Source organism: Aptenodytes forsteri, unplaced genomic scaffold (assembly GCF_000699145.1).
Source record: "Aptenodytes forsteri isolate BGI_AS27 unplaced genomic scaffold, ASM69914v1 Scaffold65, whole genome shotgun sequence".
Classification (NCBI taxonomy): Eukaryota; Metazoa; Chordata; class Aves; order Sphenisciformes; family Spheniscidae; genus Aptenodytes; species Aptenodytes forsteri.
In genome coordinates this window covers 7,463,529-7,472,296 of record NW_008795127.1, presented here as the reverse complement: position 1 = coordinate 7,472,296, position 8,768 = coordinate 7,463,529, and positions in this window count along the sequence as shown.

Below are 8,768 nucleotides of genomic sequence, written 5' to 3'. Positions count from 1 at the left end.
AGCTAAATTTCTTCAGGGGTTAAAAAAAATTCTTAGTACTAGAATTTGTGTCCTGACTTTCCTGCCAAACCGATCAAACCAGCATATTCTCAAATCCTTTTCCTGTCTCATCTTTTTTTTCCTTCATAAAAGCCAAACCTATCAACATAATTTATAAGTTTCTACATATCTTTTTCCTGCCCCATTTCCTAACACCTTCTAGTTACTCTTCATCTTGATTCAGACGACTCTTCTGATTTTATTATGCTTTCTAGATCCTGCAAAATAACAGTTTCCCTCTCTTCCTTCAAATCCCTGTACTATTTGGACTTGCTTTATGCTGTCTTTTGCTTCTATATTCTCATCTTCCTCCTTGCTGATCTACCTTATTCTGTTCTTAGAAACGACAACTTGTTTAATTCACTCACTATGACTCACATTCATTTGAATCCTTGTCCCCTTTTCTGAGGTCATTCTCATATTCTATGTCAGTGAAATTCAGATCACAAGCTCTTCAAGGCTGGAACTGTATCTTATTATCTATGAAACATCATGCAAAGCTTTAGTGCTGCACAAAATGTTTAACTAATGCCTCTGAGCTGGAGAAAAAAAAAAAAAAACAATTTGAAAAAACACCGAAGTACAGTATTTCAACAAAAAAACATTTTCAGAAAACGTTATTTTAAGCAAAATTGCTGAGATATTAGAGTTATCATTGGAACTACCATACTAGTTCCAAACTCTCGTTTCATCCTCAACCATGCAACTGCTAGTAGTAGCTTGATTACATATAATGAATGTTGCTGCTGTGGATGGCAAGAAAAACTTTATTAAACCACATTACTACATTAAAACTGACAGCGAGGAAAGCGTGTGTGTGTGTGTGGGGAGAATCTGCATTCCTATTCTGACAGTTCTTGGAAGCTGTGATTCATGCTGCTACTTGCTTTTCTACTCACAGTCAGAGGAAAATCCGGTTTCCTTTAGAATATTTGTTGTTACTATGAAAACTACTTTAAAATAAGCACAAGTCAAAGTCACCTAACTATTTTGCAGTCCATTATGATATTTTAAAATGAAAGTATTTTAATACTTGAAATTAATGAATTAAAATTTGTGAATACTATAAAATTTGTGAAGACTATATTGGTTACTGAAGGCTTGAAAAGTATATTTGACATTACTGAGCAGGGAATTCTCTAGAAACGAAAGTAGCGAGCTAATAAAGTTTTCTTCACTTTCACCATTACTAAGTCTATCAGAAGTTTCTCTAAACCTATCAGCAGGACATACTACAATTCTCCACTGAGACTTGATAAAATCTTACAAGTTTAACATAATGAGGTAAATTTCAGTCTGCTGTTTATAATAATTAATAGGTAATGCAAATATAGGCAAGACAGGAAAGAACCAGAGAAATGTCGTTCTAGACAGAAGTCCAGCTCCTTCTGCTTTTCTACTAATAACTCCGTGTTACAAGACAGAGGAATGGGCTTACAGGAAATCCCATTTGGGAGGTACTATCTTTTGTTCTTATGCTGAGAGAAAAATCTTACTCTTTGGCTATTAATGGACATATTTCATACAGTAACTGCTATAAACAGAAATATTTAGACAGCACCCTTTCAGTTTTATCTCTCCCCTATTAAAAGCACTTATTCGCTATGGCCTTTAAATGGAAAAGTCCTGTTTCTTAAGCTCAAGTCACACTTTCTTTTCCTCTTTACTCCTGAAAGTGAAGTCTAAGTTCTAGTTTTTTCAAAGAAATACATCAGAACCATTTCTTTCCCTGAAACAATGGGAAAATATGAATTTAATCACAGTTTAAAGCTATTCTTTTAATTTCAGAAGAATTTATTTTACATACTAAACGAAACTAAGAGTCAAGCAACCCTGCAGCCAGTGAAATATAGTATCATCTAATTCTGATCAGGACAATAATTCCCGGGTTAACGGTCAAAATATCTTTTACCAGCTCATCATCAAACGAGTTCTTCAGCAGGCAGTAAAGCACAGTTCTGATAGCTCTACTCTCCTCTCCCCCATCATGAGAAGCCAGCTTCCCCTCCCATCATCCCTCTGACAAACCATGATATTCTCAGTCCCCATCCCCTTCCCACAACAGCCCAATGTTCTGCCTGTCTCCTCAAGTCCCGTTGGTACGTACAACCATCTCCTGTTCTCCTATCAAACACAGACCCAGCACGTGCTGAAAAAAACAGGTCCATGCCAAATTCGCGTTGCATTAGCTCTCTCTCAAGAGAGGGTAGCGACACATTTCTCTCTACCCAGTTTGCCTATTTTCCCAAAACCTGTAGGAGCATTACAGTCTTGGAGATTTCTATCCCTCCTACAAACATGGCTGCAGTTGGTCAATGACGTCAAAAGCTTTTGGCGAATATGTAAGGAAAGAGTGAGAGAAAACAAGGAAAAAGCATAAATCACGTTTTCTTAGGAAATGGGGCTTAAAAAAAAGGCAACTCCCTACAGCTTTTACTGGAGAAAATTTCCTGGTTGTTTACTGAGCCAAGGGAAATAAGCAGATTTTGGCGAAACATTTCCCGATATTTTTGGCTTTTCACAACTTCACACTTAGGTTTCAAATCTACCTTTAGGGGACTAAGGACTGGGAAAGTTATTCCATGTAACAAGAAAGTTTCCCCCCCAATATATCTTGAAGCTTTTGGATGATTGATGAAAAGTCAGATAATCCAAACCTTTGGCACTTCTCTGACAAGATCCATCTGAAAAATTACAAACCTTCTACCTTACCACACCAGCAGGAGTTTACCCTCTCCGAATTCACAACCACCTTCTCGCCAGCAGCCACCAAACTGATGGAATATTATTCTGTCAGGGTTCACGTCAGTAATAGCCACAACTAAAAAGGCAAAACCAGTCTCTGACATTACATTAAACATGCAATGAAATAGCCACCAAACTTATCAAATGCTCTAAAATGCCAGAAATTAATATTTACTATGTCATTAAAAACTTTAGTCAAATGTAAAAATGGCAACTTATGTTTTATTTACAACAGCAGCAGCATTTTCAGAATTGGAAATATTAAATTAGCTATATTAATACAACTTATTTCAAAGTATCCTTTTTTATTAGGCAGCTTAGCATCTCAAACTCTCATTCTCTAAGATCATAACTTAAAATGTAAAAATATATATTTCCTCAAGATTTCTAATGCACATGTTAGAAAAGTCACACATTATCTTTCCTCCCTCCTACAACAGCCACTTGTTACAGGCCTGCCTCCTCTATGTTCACAAATACTTGCCCCGGTGGTGTTTAAAAGAAAGTGCTGGAACTTTCTGGATATCTACCAGCTCAACAGATAATGAGATGCTTATGGGATCTGAGATCATCCTTCTGCAAGCAACTGAGAGATACTCACAAACTTGTGGAGCTGCAAGCTAAAAATTCTTGTAGATGACATTGTTAGCAATACTATACCCTACTTATAAAGCACTTAAAATTCAGACATCATGCTGGATGATCAGCCCATTCCCAGGTACTCCTTCTCTTCTAAGCATCCCACAGCAACACCACTACCATGTGATGAGTTAGTAATTAAGTTTTGCTGCCTGCTCTGGCTGTAATAGGCAATACTACCCTAAACTATAGTCTTCACTAAAAGACATTATTAGCAAGGCACAAAAAGGGGATTTCATACAACAGAATCCACAATTCTAAAGCACCAAAGCCAGGGAGAGTTGCATCGCTCAGCAAGACTATTGAAAAAGTTAGTAGAGATGCGAATCATAAAGGTAACCAGCAAACACAATATTATGCCTTCATCTTCACCTGTTTCCGAAGGCCCAGGACACAGGCAAGGTTAGTACTCACAGTCCTGGTCCCTGTCCTTGACATACATAGCTAAGCTTTTCCCATCAAAACAGGAGTAATGTATTCTTTTAACATGCCAGCAGGAGGAAAAAGATGTGCTCTCATTTTGTCCAGCAGCACGGGGACAGTTCCACAGTAAGCTCGAGCAGAGAAGTCTGAAAGCCAATCTCTACTCTGTCAGAAGGGATTCAAACCATAATCTCTCAGCAAGCTCCATGTTGCACTGGGAAGATGGATCAACTCATAACTTCTCATTTCAGTGGCAATCTTCAGATCATGGAAGAAAAAATAAGAAGTAAAGCTTTGCTGGACAGAGCAGAACCAGCAGTGTGCATGCCTCTCTAGGGAGAAGGGCACCCAAATGAGAGAGACAAGTCCTGGTTTCCAGTTCCTAACGGCATTTAAAATTTTAAATGGAAGAAAATATAAAAAAAGTTTTTGGAACACAGGCCAGAACACAGGCACTCCCCTCCTTTTTCTCTAAGAAAATAAGTGGCCTAGTATCTCCCTTTGGCCCAATTAGACTTTAATCATCTTGTACACAAGGAAAAGTGGATTTTTAGGGTTTGGGTTTTTGTTTGGTGGTTGTTTGTGTGGGGTTTTTTTAAGGAGACATCAACAAAACCTCTTCCTCCTCCTCCCCCCTTTGTGTTTCTGAACAAAAGGGAGAGTCACCACAGGGTTTTGGTCTGAGTCCAATCCCATAGGTGTGCCTGAGGTGTGGTTTGAACATGCCTTTGGACAAGTGAATGCCTAATTTACAGATTGCCTAATTTATGAATAGTAAACAGATTTAGATGCCAAGATGCTCAGTGGTGACAAGATTATGGAAGATCTGAGTGAAAACAAAATTTCAAGGTGTTTAGAAAACTTTACTAGTGAAAACCTAGAGACCTGCAAAATTTAGCCAACACATGGCTACAATTTTATTTGGGGCTAGATACCCAAAATCCATCTAAATCACAGTTTTGATTCCTCTCTATTACTTTACGGATCTGGCCTTATACCAAACTAACATACATCAAAAACCTTCCCAGAGATACCTGGCAAATATCCTTTTCAATGGAACTCTAAAAGGACCTCTATAGAAGAACAAGGCCACATATATTAATTTTTAAAATCCACTTTAAATGGATCTGTCTTACTCCAGGAACTGTTTTCTTCTGTTTTAACATAAGCGTAATATTCTAGTGCCATTTATCTTGTGGTACCAGGCTGTCATTATGGGTAAAGTAGTATTAGCTTCAAAACTGAAGCCTTCTCACGTACTCTGAGATTATTAAACACATAGTTATAAGGACAAAGCATTTAAGTAGCTACCTTTATGCCTAATTTGACTACATTCTTATCATGCAGATGAGGAATGCCCACAGTAACTACTAAGCTTCATAAGATTCACTCTCTAAATATGCCTTTATCAGTCTTGAATCTCATAGGGTATATCTAATTTTTAAAGATCTATATTTAATAAAATATTAATACTACTAATGATGATTTTATAATATACTCAGCAATGCTCCTCAGAACATCAGTGCAGAATAAGAAAACTAATTCAGTGATTTTAATGACAAAATGTAACAGCTGGAAAGAGTCCAAAGTACGCAATGCTAAACTGCGGAAAGAATCTGACAACTAACAAAGCCTTGTTGCTTCCATATAATACTAAATATACGAGAACCACAGAGCACCAGAACTTTTTACATATATGATTATATATTCTGAAAGCAGCTATAATTAAGAATTTATATTATACACAAAAACTATGGTAAGAGAATATTAAGGCTATAAAATTAAACACTCAGGCATGAAGTATGCCAAAATTAAAGCAGCCTTTGCATTACAAAGGAATTTTGTGGCAGCAGTAGGGGTTGAGAATTCCATCCTTCAGGGCAGCTCACAGCTGCATTAACCATGAGTCTCCTTTCTCTTCTGTGATTTTGCATTTCACATTTTTAACTCCTGCAACAAATGAACAAGGGAATGTCCATGAAACAGTTTCAAATTATTACAGAGCGTCATTAACTGAGTTTACAAAATAACCAACTGCAATAGCAAGTCGTTTTCCCCTGGTGGACCAGCTACAAGAGTGAACGAGGTATCTTCCCAATGGATGTCGCTAGATTTGCTTGTGCCAGAGTTACACTGAGACACTGGAATCTTTCATTGCAGACTCTGCTACTGACTGAAGGTGCGCTTCCTACAACTCTTTCTATTCTGAAAGACTGCTAAATTCCAAATACTAATACCAATACTACTAATAATAATTCAGTATTAGGAGAAGATGAGAGAGACAGTTGAATGGTTTGGCCACTGTCTGTCTGTAGTCTCGCAGATATTTTTTTTCCCCTCCAGAGATAAAGCTACCTTAAAACAGCTACTGCTCTCCCAGCAGCCTGGCGACTCTCTCCTGTTCTCCTGCCACCCCTTCAGTGGTGCCAGTACAGCTTTCTACAGGGTGAACCAGCTCAATTAACATAGAGAGGTTAAAAATACATTGCAAAATAAATAAATAGAAGGTAAGAATGACAGGAACAACTACTACTGTCTTTGCTACGCAACTATCTACTAATACCATCTATCCTTGGAAACATTTCTAGATCTGTTTTATCATCTGGCCTTTATAATTTCTAGCATTCATATGGAAACGAGTACTTTAAAAAGGCTGAAACACTAAAATGCACTTTTCTTTACTTCAAACATATACCAAAGTCTTTTCCTTAAGAAAAACTAAATCATTACAATGTGATGAAAAGGAAGGCACCTTAGCTGTAATTCCACTTCTTCCTAATTCTATTGTGTATTTTGTATTAAAAACTGTATTAGGGTACTAATTTTCTATTTTAAGAGAACTATCCATATTCTTCAATCTACAAAATTAGGTTGAAGCTGTGAGGCTTTAGACAGCAAATTATACACCTCTCCTGAAGGGGTGCATAGCTAAAAAAGGAGCTGTTTTCAAATGATGAAGTTACCTAGAGAAGAAAATTGCATTTTTGATCACAACTATTTTCAACACAAGTCTATTATTTTTAGTAAAAAAATTCACAACTTTTCAAGTTGATAAAAACACTTCATATAAAGAACATGTAGGACGCATGGGGGTCAATATCTCTACTACTAATTTATATCTTCAATTTTTTGCACAAATTCACATTTCACATTTTTAACTCCTGCAACAAATGAACAAGGGAATGTCCATGAAACAGTTTCAAATTATTGAAATAAATTCAGAATAGGGCCAAAAAAATAACAAAAGCCCAAAGCCCTCAAAAGCAGCAATTTCCTTGGCAAGACCAATCCATCCATGAAGATTCATGACTTCAGTGAAATTCTATACTAACTTGATAATTAACCAACACTACAAATTAAATTTGAAGTAATTGCCACTCAGTTTTTAAATTGCCACGTACAAAAAGTGTAAAATTAGCTACAACAGGGAGTTTATGAGGTCCTTAGAGCATTAATAAAGAAAACACTCTCTGCTTTCCTCACATCCTTTTATTTTAGCTATATGTGTTAAACTTTTCTACGTAAGAACATGAAGCGGAAGAAATAAAAAATGAGACATGGATGAATGACATCTTAAACTATTAAATATCAACCCAGGAGTTATTTTTTTTCCTGCTTGGACTGTTTGTTAAGAAGAGGTAACTCTTGCCTTACCAACAAAATTCTCAGACCTTAAAAATGCTAGCACCCACATTCAACCAAAAAACTCTAACCCAAACATGTAATGTTTGGTAATCTGAAAGCAATGTCTGTAACACTTTTGAGAAAGTATCTTAAATGGATATATATGAAAATCAATAGTTTATTAAAAAAAAAATTGCAGAGTTACTTGTCCTGTCAAGTAGAATTCCTCTATTATAACAATCAAATACTGTCTAATTTCAAATAACAGGCCCCAAACCCACAGATATTCATAGACAAAATCAATTTTATTCCTGTAAGATTGAACAGTGTGAAACAACTGCAACTGCTCATATTGAACTTTGCTAGGACTACCACAGTTGAGGTGTATTTCTCAAGTACTTCTTTCACTAGAGTATTTGCTTAAACAATCCTCTTGCCTTCTGGCACACCTGTCACCCAGAGAAATGATCTAGGTTAAATATAACCACATTGAAAAAAAAAAAAAAAAAGGTAGTTAATTTTAACCTGGATCATTTCCCCAACCCAGTTACAGGACATGGTTCCATGAACCACCGTGCTGGTACAGCTGAGGAGGGCAGCAAAGAGGTGAGAGCTGGGAGCAAGGAACGGACAGGTCTGTTTAAGTCAACACTGCCACCAAAAGCACTGCTTGTCAAACTATGTCATCAAAAAAAATACTTACTTGAAGGATTTAGAGGATCAGGATCTATGATCAGCCACTCCGCCTCTACATGCCACTTCATATCCCAGCTAGAGCTATATCTGACTTTCCTTGTGCCTCTTAGTAGGTCAACTTTTAACATGCACATGAAAACAATGGCCTTATAAAAATCGCACTACAAATATGTTTTATTAGTTTACAAGCACTCCTTCTCCTGAAAAAAAAAATTTCGAATTTATATCCAGGCCCAAAGTACCAGCAATTTGAAAGTGAAGCCAACCAAAAATCCAAATCTACCTTAACAGAAACACAAAAATGAAGTACCACGGATTTCCAGTCCCTTGCTGGCCACATTTCATACACGCACGCACAGAGTATCTGACACACTGATTTTAAGGACACACGTAATTCGGGAGAGGACCGGGGGCTACCGAGAAGTCCTCATGTTTAAGAGCACGAACACATCGTAGGCACCGCAATAAAGTTATCAGAGGGGGGGGAAAGAAAAGAAAAAGCCCACGAAGCGCGTACTCAACCCCGCACCCCGCAGCTCCAGTCCACCTGCCGCAGGGAGACTTCGCGCCGCAGGAGCGCCGGGCACCCTCTAACCGCCTGG